We start from the raw sequence: 13,358 nt of genomic DNA, 5'->3' as shown, positions 1-13,358 counted from the left end.
CAGCAGAGCTCATTAACATTTAAAGGAAAATGCTACAAAACGGCTTGCTCTGAAAAGAGCTGTTTTTGACAGGGTAAAAAAGGTGTTTTTTACACTACCGTTGAGAAATTTTAACCATACTATGTTACAGACTTTTCATTAAGACCCTAAAGAATCATATCAACTTGTGGAAAATGGGCATCCGATGACCCCTTTAAACAATAAAAAAAAAATTTAAAGTGTTTTTTGACCTTGGATGCATGTAAACCTGTTGTAAGAGATCTCCAAAACAAAATTAGGAGCCATAGCATAATAGGGACACTTTAAAGACTATTTGCTAGTCTAAGTTAAAAGAGCGCACCCCATTGTCTGTAAGTTCTGATCCAGATCCAATGCATGGCTATCAGGTTATGTCACTAAGTACTTACTGCTTGATAGGCAGAATCAAAAGGGCACAACAGTATCAGAAACACAGTGAGCAGCAAAATAGATTACATTCACTATACGTTCACTTAAACACTGCAGAAAATGAGAATGCAGCAAATACTATTTTCTTATGTCAGACATATATGACTCTGACCGTTCAAATAAACCAGGTTTGTGACAAGATGTTTGTTTTTTTTTTTCATCTACATTTAGCATTATTAAGAGTCAGTCTAAATCAGAAGAGTCCACCCACTTGTCTCTATGATGTTCTGGTTCAGCGATATCTCTCTCACCTTTTTTTGAGTGGAAGTCCAGTGGATGGTTGCTAGGGTGGTGTAACTTGTTGCTAAGGCACGGCTACTAAGTTGTTATGTACTTATTGGCTGGTTGGAAAGTGTAAAATGAGTCCACCCTCAACTCTCTCTGACATTCTGATCCGGAGATATGATTTTACAAATTTATTTCCAATTTTAAGTTTATGGGAATTTTTATGGAAGAAAATTAATGACAAATGTTTTAGAAACAAAAAAGCATGTTGAATTGCACTAACTGAAAAAATAATGCATTGAATTAACAGTGCTTGCATTTTAATGCCTTGTATTTTCAGGGCTTGCATTTTTAGGTCCTGAAATTTAACATAGTTGTTTATTTAAGCTGTGAATATTTCAATTCAAAATATTTCACACACATTTTCATAATTAAAAATTCAATAATTCATATTCACCTTCTAGAATTCACTTCCCAAATATTCAATCTGTTTAAAAATACGATGTATAATATTCGACAGGCAAATTTCGGTCCATTCTATTTCACTTTCTAAATTCGCTTCCATAAATTCAGTGGTTCAAATTCAGCAGAAAATTCAGCATTGCACATCCGGGAGCTGCAGGAATAGCAGTAGAGCGCCGATGCATGATCTCCAGCTGCTGTCAGTCGCTCACCAGCAGGTGGCGTAAGCGGCTGTTAATGAAGACCAAAGCAACAAGTGAATCAAATCACTCATTCACAAAAACTGATTTGCAGAAATGGAGCAAATGGTAGAAGTTATGATTATCAGGACCAGTATAAATATGCGGAAAAAAATATTGTTTACGTTTAATTCAACATAATCTTTACTCGTTTCCACTTGTAGACTACATGTAAGCAGCTTTCTCTAACGTTACTGAAAAGGAGATTATAATGCTTTTTTACCCAACGCTGATGTACAGAACTAGCATTACATCCGAGGAAGAGATATATTGCTTTCGGTTGCTTAGTTTCCTTTACTTTGTATCATGGCTTGTGTGATGCTTTGCTGTAATGGAGTTGCCCTCATACGTCACACTCCAGGATTCCCCTGAATGAAATAAGAATATGAACGCAAGTTACGCAAAGTGCAAAACTGCACGTTAAACATACTTCCCATAAAGAAGACACTTAAAGTGGTTTATAGCCTCAAGACAGTGTCGGGAAATGAACTCTTAGGTTTTGAGAGGGGAATTCGAATCTGAAGATTCAAAGTCAAACTGATTAGAACTGATTCCAAATTTGATATTTTACACTTTATCAACCGTTCGTCCAATGAGACGTTAACATCAGTATATCTTAAACAATTTGGATATTTATATTATGCCCTGGCCACGGTCATAATAACTGTTAGTGATGATTATTAAGCTACGAGCTAGGTAGCACGATCTGGGCAAAGTTTAACTTTAAATACACGACGCAAGACAATGATTCTTATAATGAAACATTAATTTATTTGAACTACTCTATAGATTACATGGAACTAAAACTATCAAAAGCACACACACACACACATACAGTTCTGAAGATGAGAGTTTAACAGAGTTTTGAGGAAGTCCCAAAGATCTAGTAAGTTACTCGTTCTTAGATCGCACCAAGAAAATCACAAAAGCAGAGATTTGGCTTATCTTTAGTTGCTTAAGATCGATTCAGCACCAGTTTCAGCAGATAGAAGATTTTGTTTGTTACTTGCGTTTGCGCTGGAAAGCTGAGAGGGGTTTCCTTTTCTGCCTGAGGGAACCCCGGAGCCTCTGATTGGTTGCCGATCTGTCGTTTGGATGACGTCTTTTTGGGAGAGCCCTAGTGGTGAATGGTTGGTTGCCTTGACGTAGGAGCTTCGGAAGTCGGTTGCCTTAGGTACGGAGAGTGATGCTTGAAGTTCTTCTGAGAGTTTCTTTGCTTGGCTTTAGACTTTGAAGACTTCGGCGGTCATGAAGTTTCAACGGAAGGTTTGAGTTCTGGAGTCTCGCTCGCGTGATGTTACAGCCTGTGAGCGCTTTGTAGCGCGGTCAACAAGGCGAAAGAGCCAAAAGATCGAGAGAGCGAGCGAGCATTGGTTTTTTAAGCGAGCCGATTTGGTCCATCCCAGACGCGATTGTCTCAATCGGACGCTGTTGCAGGGCTTAGCCACGCCCCCATACGGTTCCTCTTCGTTCATAAATTAACATGCTGTTCAATTCATCACTGGGGAAATGTCTTTGCAGGTTTTGTTAATACTTCTATAAAGTTTCTTAATCATGCGTATGATACCGAAAATCAACATTTCATTCACACCAACGTACTGCACGTAAAATAAGCTTTCATTCAAGCTCAGATATCAAGTATCTTGCATATATGTTAATAAATTTTATCTACTAAGGGGGTTATAAAACATTGATTAAACTCCATCGATTACATAAAACACATCGAGCATAGAAAGGCACACAACACATTATTCGTGGATAAAGTTGCCCTAGTGGCAATACTTTAAATGATTGTCTTTTGTAATTGTCTGTGTAAGTTTCTGTGTTTCTTTGTTGGAAAGAAAAAGTGAGTTGAAAATGTGCTGAAGAACAGGAAGCAGATGTTCAATGGGTCATGGGGTGTCACGCTGTATAGATCCTGTGTGCGCGTGCAGATCGGGAGGGTGTGATTAAATTAGCCATTTCCTGTGCATATATAATGGTTCCATGCATAAGCGATCACGAGGTATCTCTCAACTATATGTTGTGAAAGAACTCTTTAGTCCTTGATACAAAAGATCTCTGTTGTCTCCTGATTGGATTAGTTTTTCATCACTCTTCCGATTCTTCTGAGGAGATAACGTCAAGGGTTGACAGGAAGTCGACCCAGAATATTGGCGTCATGTGATGGGGTGATTAGTTTATATCTCATGATGGCTTGGAGGGGGGAGATCTTTAGATTCTTCTGGAATATGTCTGTTCAATAATTCACGTGTTGAATCCATAGTTTATTTGGGTCTGTTCTCGGACAGAGATCCTACACATGTCATAATAAATTATCAAATTCGGCATCTAATGAATAAAATATACTATGTACAGTTAAGCAGACGAGCCCACAACCCACAAAGTTTCACCAAACCATTTTTTCTCCTATAGAAATCCAAGTGCGGTAAAGTTAGTTTTAGGTTTGAGTTTGGTTGCATATTCGCAGATGCTGCTTTAGGGGTCATCTGCAAATTTATCTCACAGTAAAAAACGAAGTCCAATAATTAATTCAAATCAATGTTTACAGTAACTGCCTAGAGGGCAAACTGACTAAATATATATTGCCAATAACTCGCCTTAGACAATACTTTTCCTAAGTATGTACACAAATATTTTTTAAAGAAAGCAATTACAGTAATTTGCCAAAATGGGTTTTAAATGTTCCAAATGTTGTAGTATGTTCCTAGTGACCAGACTGACTTACTACTGTTGAAAGTTTGCTAATATCTTTCTTACTGTACATACAGTATGTAATTATTCTTAAGAAATTACTGTAATTCAACTAAAGTTTTTTTTTTTTTAAATGTTCCAAAGGTTGTAGTACCTTACCGTGATACCGCGATACCTGCTCATTAGAACTTTCAGTGAACTATTTTTAGAGTGTGCACGCGACGTTCCTGGACGCGGACGCGCGTCTGTGCCCTGCTCGGTCCTTCTCCTCCGTGGCGATGACGGCGTGCGGTTAAAAAAATCATAACAAACGAATTTGAAAGTGGGGGGGACACAAACGTGATTTTGAAAAGTGGGGGGGACATGTCCCCCCTGTCCCCAGTGGAAATTACACCCCTGACCTAGGGGTGTGTTTGGGGTCTGTGTCCTGTTGGAAAGCAAATGATGGCCCTACTAAGTGCAAACCAGATGGGATGGCATGTCGCTGCAAAATGCTGTGGTAGCCATGCTGGTTAAGTGTTAAGTCACCAACAGTGTCACCAGAAAAGTACCCCCACGCCATCACACCTCCTCCTCCATGCTTCACAGTGGGAACTACACATTCAAGAACCGTCCGTTCACCTTCTCTACGTCTAACAAAGACACGGCGGTTAGAAAATCTCACATTTGCACTCATCAGACCAAAGGACAGTTTTCCACTGATCTAATGTTCATTCCTTGTGTTTCTTGGCCCAAGCAAGTCTCTGCTTGTTGTTCATCCAAAGTAATGGTTTCTTTGCCTCAATTCAACCATGATGTCCTGAATCACACAATCCTCTGAACAGTTGAAATATGTCTGCCACTTGAACTCCAAGAAGCATTTATGTGGGCTGTAATCTGAGGTGCTGTCAATAGGTGGTTTCTGAGGCTGGTAATTCTAATAAACATATCCTCTGCAGCAGAGGTAGCTCTTGGTCTTCCTTTCCTGGGACGTCCTCATGACATTCAAAGTTCTTGATATTTTTCAGACTGACTTGACCTTCATTTCTTAAAGTAATGATGGACTGTCTTTTCTCCTTACTTAACTGAGTGTTTCTTGCCATAATAAGAATTTATACAGTTGTTGTAATGGCTATTGACTCTGTACCCACCCTTCCTCTGATGGTATAAAGCATATTAAGAAGGCAAGAAATGTCACAAATTAACTCTTGACAAGGCACACCAGTGAATTGAAAACCATTCCAGGTGACTACCTTGTGAATCTGATGAGAGAATGTCATGAGTGTGCCAAGCTGTCATCAAAGCTAAATGGTTTGGACAATCTAAAATATAAAACATATTCAGTTTTTTGTTTTGTTTGTTTGTTTTGTTTTTGTTTTACTACATAATTCTGTTCTTTCATAGTTTGGCTGCCCTCGACTAAAGATTTTTCGGTAACACGTTACTGTAAGGTTCATGAATTAACATTAAATAATGCATTAACTAATATTAACTAACAATGAGCAATACATTTGTTACAATATTTATTAATCTTTGTTAACGTTAATTAATACAAATATGACTGTTCATTGTTAGTTCATCTTAGCTCAGCTCCATTAATTAATGTTAACAAATAAAACCTTTGATTTTAATAATGTATTAGTAAGTGTTGAAGTTAATATGATCTGAGATTAATAAATACTTTACAAATATTTTTCATTGTTAGTTCATGTTAACTAATGTAGTTAACTAATGTTAACAAATGGAACCTTATTGTGAAGTGTTAAATATTTTTCTAGTCGTCTAGTAGTTGTTCATTTAAGCCATTAGTCGATTAGTTGCATGCTTATATAAATTAAATTACGATATATAGCCTATTCCACGATCAAATGCAGGCATAATGCTTGTTGCAAAGCATCGGCAAAGTAATGACTATGAATGAAAGACAAGGTGATATTTTAATTATTTATTGATAATTTAGTGTTTTCTGAATCATTGTTGGCTGCAAAGATGAAGCTGACAATGCTGAATTGCCATCTTCGCAGTACAGTGGACGCGCAGTTAGAAAGAAATGCACCTTTCATACGGATTACATAATCAGAGAAGATTTGTTTTTTGCTGAGTCTCGCTCCAGTTCACCAAGACTGAGACGACAGAAAGCGCATCTTGTTTGTTTTTCAAATGATGTATTAATCTTATGTGTATGAGCAAAAATTACGGCATATTTTAAGTTGTTTCTGGTGTTATCAGGAAAAAAATGTAAGTGATCACGCCGGCGCCTCCATGTCATGCAGTAAGTACTCTAATAGCTTCCACACTCCGCACAAACACTTGGATATGTGCCTAATAGCACATTTCCATCTAGGCTAATGTTAGAGCAAGGGGCCATGTTATAGTCGCTATTTGCACACTTCCTTGTGTTTGCTGTGAGCCCCACTTTCTGCAGTGTCCTCAGGACAGCAGCATATGTAGAGTGCAGCTGGAGGGTTCTGTCCAGAATTTGGCACCTAAAAACAAGCCTAAAGGCAGTGTCACAATTGATGTTATTCCAAACGGTATGGAGCTGACATGGGGATCTGCCCCTGTGGCCGTTTCAGTGTGGTGGTGTATGAGTTTAGTGTGACCTGGAAGGGGAGAGAACATGTCTGCAAACTGTTCTTGCAACTTGGGAACCTTCAGTTGTGAGGAACTACCATCGCTAATGTCACAGGGACCTGCTCCCTCCACTCTTTGAAAAGATTGAGGTGATGTATTTGACATGCTGTGATGTAGCCGTTATATAGTCAACTTTAACGCCCTTAGTCCTGGAGTGTATTCTTCCGCTTTAGTTGACTAACTAAAGCTTTAGTGAGCTTTGTTCACAGGTCCATACTGGATTTCACTGTGGATGAATAAAGGTCTCTCCTCACATTTTATTTCTAAGAATATAATATCTTCAGCCAGTGGTCAAGACTCCATGATTGCACACTTCTTCTTCCCAGCATACCACTGTAAGACCCTGGCTAGTCAGTAAAGAGGAAGGAACCAGGGGCTGCGGGCCATTAAATTATGTTTTATTAACAAGTTTCGGGATTCAGCACAGGTGGAGGATTTTCAGATAATCAACTTAATTAGCATGATAGTACATGAATACTGTATATATATATACAGCCAACTTACCTCTTTCCCACAACAGTTTTCCGGCATGGACAGTTTTCCAGCATCCTCCTATCATTCGGCCGTGCCAAAAATTCCTCCGATCAGAAAGTGGACAGTATTTAAGCCTGAAGCAAACGCTGATTAATTCTGATGCACAGTTCTAGCGTAGAATTAACAAAACAGATCTGTATGATCTATTCATCACTCTATAAATCAGCCAACCTCACTCCTAAATCCACTTCAGCCCCAAAGGCAGCCAATAGATCAAGCAAAGCTTACAAGGCCCTGAATTCGCCTCGCTCGACAGCCCTCCAGCTCCTGTAGCAGACGCTAGTGTGAGGCTGCCTCCACTAGTGGCGCATGCCACCAGTGTTGCCAACTAATTTTTAGGGTAAAAGTCGCTAAAGGCAGGTTGTTTGTTGCTAAAAGTCATTAAATGGCCTCCGCCAACAATCGTGGGCCCCTCTCCTCTCCCTTACACTTCACTTCTGCACTCTCTTTTCACAGCAACACCTCTGCCCGTCCCTCCAATTACTGTTGCCTCGGAGCCACCCCCAGTGGCTCACAACATCCGAGCACAGATCCTGGCAGGTGCGGACATAGACCTCTCATCTAGGGCAGTCATTAACGATTATTTTGGTAACTGAGTTATCGGTCAATTATTCTGATGATTAATTGAGTAATCTGATAATTATGATGTATTTCATAATTATCCTAATCGGGCCTAATCAAGCCTTTAAAATGACCTAAAATACATATGTAATAGCACTGAGGCAATAATAATTGGTTCAAATAAAGTGTCAAAATCAAGTAACAATATGGTTTTGCTGAACAAAACAAAACTTAGAATAAATAATGTATTATAAACAATTTAAGTAATGTACATTACGCATTATATCAAAGACCTACAGACGGCGCCAACAGCCTGACGATATTTTTTTACATGTCACTGCGCTATCTAATACTTGTTTAATATTGGCTAAACAACATTTAATTCAAATGCCTACTAAATATTTAATATTTGGCCATTTCTTTATGACAGAAATGCTACATCATCTGTAATTTCTTGAATATGTGGACCTCAAAACGTGTAAACCCAGAGTGAGGGTTTGAACTTTTATTTTGAAATTGCGATGAACAGTTTACCGTATGTGGCCATTTTCCAAGTTTTCTATTGCATTCAGCCATTTCTCTGAAATAATCTGTTCAGCCTTCCCCCATAGGCGGCACGAACTAAACGAGTATTCATGATAAGCCTTTTCGATGCTCCCGCCTTCTCAGTTTTTTATGCATTGGCTCATCGGAGTGGCTACTGGGAAAATTCTCGGGTAAGAAACACCATATAATCAATCTGTCAGCTCCGCGTTACTCCCCATTTTCAAGCATAAACACTTCGATTCCTCTTAATGAATTTTCTCTCAAATAGCAGGACATCATGCTTAATGACTTTCTAAACGTCCTGCCTCCCAACGCCATTCCAGCTGCGCATATCCTTACAGTTCAAAAAAGTTTTCTGAGCTCGGCAGATGGGGGGCTATCCCTTCCGATGCAGTGAGCCACCACTCCCGTTGGTTGCAGTGTGGACCCTCCATTTGTAGTTTCGAGTCGTGCCGCTTATTCAGTGGCAGGTTAGGCTCTCCAAAGGCAGATCCATCGCCAACAAGTACCTCACTATTCGCAACTCATATTCCCGTAACCTATCCCTTAAAACCCCTCCTCGACACTTCCCTCAATTCCATTCACTAAGCAGTTTCACCCAGAACCGTCCATTCTTATCCATCAGGTTGGACACGTTTCAAAACATTCCCACCTCTCCTATAACCTGCCATTTCCTGATTTTTATCTCCTCTCAATAACTTCGTTCCTTTCCTACCTTAATTCCCTTAGGAACCTCCAAGCTGGGTCTATTAAAGGTTAAGCGGCATCCAATTTTTCACAAATTAGTCTATGGCTCCCCCTCCCTGAAATAAATAATTCTCAAGCCTCTCTCCTAATTAAAGGAATTCAGCACTTCCAAACATCAAGCTCGGATGCCAGGCAACCTATAACTTTGGACATCCTTACAAAATACATCCACAGTTTCTGCACAGGGTGCCATTCACTCCATACTGCTCAGACCCTCAACACCATGTTTATATATTTTTTTCGGTTTCCTGAGATGCTCAGAACTCACAATAAACCTCCAAATTCAACCCCAAACTCCATCTAACCATTTCCACCTTATCTGTACTCGACAGCGAATCTATCTCTTACGCTATTAAACAAAGTGAGACAGACTAAGAAAGAAAAGGCCACTACATCTACATGTTCAAACTCCTGTCTCCAAATCAACCGTCTTATCGAATTGCGTTGCTTATTCGGCGGTGGATGGGGCTCTCCCTTCTGAACAATGAGCCGCAGCTCCCTTCGGTCGCAGTGTGAGCCCCCCATCCGTCGTTTTGAATCTTATTGCTTACTCGGCATCGGACGGGGCTCTCCCTTCCGTTGCAGTGAGCCACCGCTCCCTTCGGTCGCAGTGTGAGCCTTCCGTCCGTCGTTTGGAGTCACGCTGCTTAGTCGGCAGCAGACGAGGCTCTCCCTCCCGATGCAGTGAGGCGCTGCTCCCTTCGGTCGCAGTGTGAGTCCTCAATCCGACGCTTTGAATCGCGTCGCTTATTTGGCGGTGGGCTCTCCCTTCCATTGCAGTGTGAGCCCTTTATCCGTTGTTTCGAGTCATGCTGCACATTCGGCGGTGAACAGGGCTCTCCCTCCCGATGCAGTGAGCCGCTGCTCCCTTCAGTCGCAGTGTGTGCCCTTCACCTGTCGTTTCGAATCGCATCGCTTATTCTTGGGGCAGTTGTGGCCTAATGGTTAGAGAGTCGGACTTGTAACCAAAAGGTTGCGGGTTCGAGTCTCAGGTCCGACAGGAATTGTCAGTGGGGAGAGTGAATGTACAGCACTCTCTTCCACCCTCAATACCACGACTGAGGTGAGACCCTTGAGCAAGGCACCGAACCCCCAACTGCTCCCCAGCCCTTCATCCAGCGCTTCGAATCGCAACGCTTGTTCGGGGGTGGTCACAGCTCTCCCTTCTGATGCAGTAAGCCGCCGCTCCCGTTGGACTCAGCGAGAATCCCTCATTTGATGTCTTGCATCATGCTCCTCATCCAGCGGCAGGTAGGGCTCGGCCGCTCGATGCTGCGAGCCGCAGCTCCCGTCGAGCACTACATGGGCTCTTCCGGTCGCCCTGCCTCCTTCTCGCAAACTCTAACCCATCTCCCTTCACGGCACGCATATTTTGGGGGGCTACTAACAAAATTTGACTCTCAGGCTGCTGTCGCATGCCTATTTAGCTTCTTTTGGGGGAGTTCTCTGGGTTCGGGCTATATTCCAAGCTCGGAGCCCTCCCTCAGGACAGCACACCAAATATGCTTACTATTTGCTCAATCCAATTATATATAAGTGCGAACTTGTGAAGCTGCTTTTATTAGTAATTTTAGAAAACAAACATAAAGCCAATTTTCAGCGTACCAAAACTCTTGGTGTACACATCAGCAGCAGGTCCATAGTAGGGCTGGTCAAAATTTATGGCCAAAATTTATATCACAATATATTTCTTAATTTCGGTCGATACGATATAATTCCGATATCGATATGAACCCTATTAAAAAAAAAAAGCCTCATAAAAACTGCCAAGAACACCCACAACAGATGTCTGTACCTAAAAACTTCTGAAAAATGAATTTTCCAAGTCTATGAAACCTATAAAACGATATAATATTTAAGAAAAAAACAGCACAAATAAATTAATGTTTACCTTATATCAAACTATAGGCTGACATACACTACCAGTCAAAAGTTTTTGAACAGTAAGATTTTTAATATTTTTTAAAGAAGTCTCTTCTGCTCACCAAGCCTGCATTTATTTGATCCAAAATACAGCAAAAACAGTAACATTTTGTATTTTTTGTTACTATTTAAAATAACTGTTTTCTGTTTGAAAATATTTTAAAATGTGATTTATTCCAACGCTCGCAGTGCACGCCGATTGCCCCCTCGGAGACATCGCGTGCGTGCTCTTTGCCCAAACAAACAACGCATAGATTGTGTGTCATCAGATGTTAAACAACGTCAACACGTATGCACACATTCTTAAATGCTTTGCTAGTCCTCGCCATAATGAGATAGAGATCGCTCTTACCACAGAAATGCACGCCCCCCAAAAAAATTATACAGACTCCAAGCTTTTGGTATAGTGCATGTATAATGTCACAAAAGCTTTTTATTTAAGATAAATGCTGATCTTTGGATCTTTCTATTCATCAAAGAATCCTGAATAAATATATTCTCATCAGCAAATCAGCATATTAGAATGATTTCTAAAGATTTAAAATAACTGCTTTCAAATAGAAAGCTGTTGTTTTAAATAGTAAAAATAATACAAAATGTTACTGTTTTTGCTGTACTTTGGATCAGATAAATGCAGCCTTGGTGAGCAGAAGAGAATTCTTTTAAAAAAAAAAAAAACTTAAAAATCTTACAGTTCAAAAACTTTAGACTCGTAGTGTAGGCTGATTATACTGATAGATTGAAACAAATGTGCTTCAGCCAGGATAAAGAATATGAAAAGTGCTCTGAGTTGCTGCAGAAAACAAAAAAATTGCAACAACAAAAACATGTTGCTGGAGACTGGCTTATTATTGAAAATACAAATTCATTCTATGCCAGCAGGAGGCGCTTTTAGAGTGATAAAACTAGCAGTTTCCCTGGTAATGGCTGTAATCAAATCAGATCCGCTCTTGAACGCTACTTTATCAGATAAAAATGAAAATGTCATCGAAACTTTTCTGAAGACAGTCGAGTCCCTTCAGAGATACATTCATATAAAACACCCGTGCCGCGTTTTGATTTTGAAATGTGCAGTGCTCATGTTTATTCAACGAAATCCAACGCCACAAATAAATCAGTGTATGGGAAACACTGGTAATGTATATCGAAATATCGCAAATGTGTTTAAAAATCATATCACCGTTATTGAAAAAAATTATATCGCGATACATATTGATATTGAATTATTGTCCAGCCCTAGTCCATAGCATACCTCTTTGTCACTTGCCTAGGCAAAATAATGGTGCAATAAACAGTTTATTTTGATTAAACGACAATATATGTGTCTGTTCAGACTATCATGAACATCGGTGCAAGTGTTTCCATTGTACTGCGCATAAAAATGACCGACCAATCAGGTGTGCTTTTAGGTATGTTCCCAGAAATGCTGTGACTTGGTGGCACTCATGCACAGACTGTTTTGCCAGTGACAGTGAATAGAAGAAAAATAATCTAGACCTGGCTCTCTTTCTCTATACTATTTTAATGGGTATTGTTTGAAAATCATCATAGCAGATTGTTTGGCTTCATTTACTTTCAGAAATCATAATTAGGGGCATTTAGACAAATATAAGTAAAATGCAAATCAAATACTGAGACAAACATGGGAATATTTATTTTAAAAAATTGGGATATCAGCATTTTGATAAGCAAATAGCATATTATACCACTCATTGTGTACCGCAGTATTCCTGCTTTTGCATAAGCACCACCTACTGTCAGAAAGTGAAATTGCATTTTCATGTAGCCTGTCTGTCTGTGTGTGTCATGAACATTTCTACAATATTCTTTTATAGCATTGTTTGGTATAATAATATGGCTTACTCCTTTGTCTTGATAAGTGCTTTTTTAGCATTTTTATATAAATCATTAATATAGTAGTTTATTTTATTATTTGTTTAGATAATCATTTTTAAGTGTCATTTTTCGTATTTCTATAATGGTTTTTATAATGGTCACAATGCAATCACTCACAATGCAACAAGGTTCCAGCGACAAGCAATGTTGTCCACACTGAACTAAAAAATTAGGTATGTAATGTCTGATTACTTTTCTTAGGGAATTAATTATTATAGAGGTTTGTCTTATGTTTACTGCTTAAATTAGCTCGGCACCAGTTCAGCAGAGATACGATTTTGTTCGTTTACTTAAGTTTTGGGTGACAGCTGAAAAGCTGAATATCCTGGTTTGGCTGCTTGAGGGAATTCCGTTGCTGATTGGTTACTGAGATGACGTCAGGATGGCGTCCCTTTGGGGAAGCCCTTCCGGAGATTGGTTGGTTTCTTGATGATGCAGAGGCTTGAGCAGTTCTGCTGAAAAGTCTCTGTT

At 39.7% G+C, this 13,358-nt stretch overlaps 1 protein-coding gene across 1 annotated transcript in view; it reads left to right on the top strand.

Annotated features, from left to right (window-relative positions):
• The window catches only part of dnajb14 (DnaJ heat shock protein family (Hsp40) member B14), a 58,564-nt gene that overhangs the window by 26,209 nt on the left and 18,997 nt on the right, over positions 1 to 13,358 (top strand). The window lies entirely within an intron of this gene.

Source organism: Sinocyclocheilus anshuiensis, unplaced genomic scaffold (assembly GCF_001515605.1).
Source record: "Sinocyclocheilus anshuiensis isolate Anshui unplaced genomic scaffold, SAMN03320099.WGS_v1.1 scaffold1117, whole genome shotgun sequence".
Lineage (NCBI taxonomy): Eukaryota > Metazoa > Chordata > Actinopteri > Cypriniformes > Cyprinidae > Sinocyclocheilus > Sinocyclocheilus anshuiensis.
This window is presented reverse-complemented; position numbering and strand designations above follow the sequence as displayed.